The sequence below is a fragment of the Plasmopara halstedii genome (genome assembly GCF_900000015.1).
Source record: "Plasmopara halstedii genome assembly, contig: Scaffold_2439, whole genome shotgun sequence".
Classification (NCBI taxonomy): Eukaryota; Oomycota; class Peronosporomycetes; order Peronosporales; family Peronosporaceae; genus Plasmopara; species Plasmopara halstedii.
The window spans coordinates 45906-46341 of record NW_020189346.1 but is presented as its reverse complement, the minus strand read 5'-3'; positions in this window follow the sequence as shown (position 1 = coordinate 46341).

Genomic DNA, 436 nt, shown 5'->3' with positions numbered 1-436 from the left:
ATCACGGTAGTGTTAGCTGTGACTGCAAGTGGCCGGAAGCTTCCACCGCTCGTGATTCCGAAGGAGAAAAAAAATCGTGCTATATCCACTGTGAGCTCTGTGTGGGTGGCTTATCAGCCCAAAGCGTGGATTCTGAGCTGCTATCGGGCTGGATTGACCGTGTATTTCCACCTGTACTGGATTCTCCGGGAAACGCTCTTGTGTGGAACTCGATGAGAGCGCATATATCCAAGAAATTTAAAGCTATGTGCCACCAGCGAGATATTGCCATGTGCGTTGTGCCGGGAGGCTTAACAGCCTACCTTCAGCTGGTGACATTGGTATTTACAAGGTTTTCAAGGACAATTTATCGGGTCTAATCGACCAATGGAAGCATTCAGCGGCCGTTGAATACACCCCACGCGGCAATCCATGCCCTCCATCCGTTGACACTGTT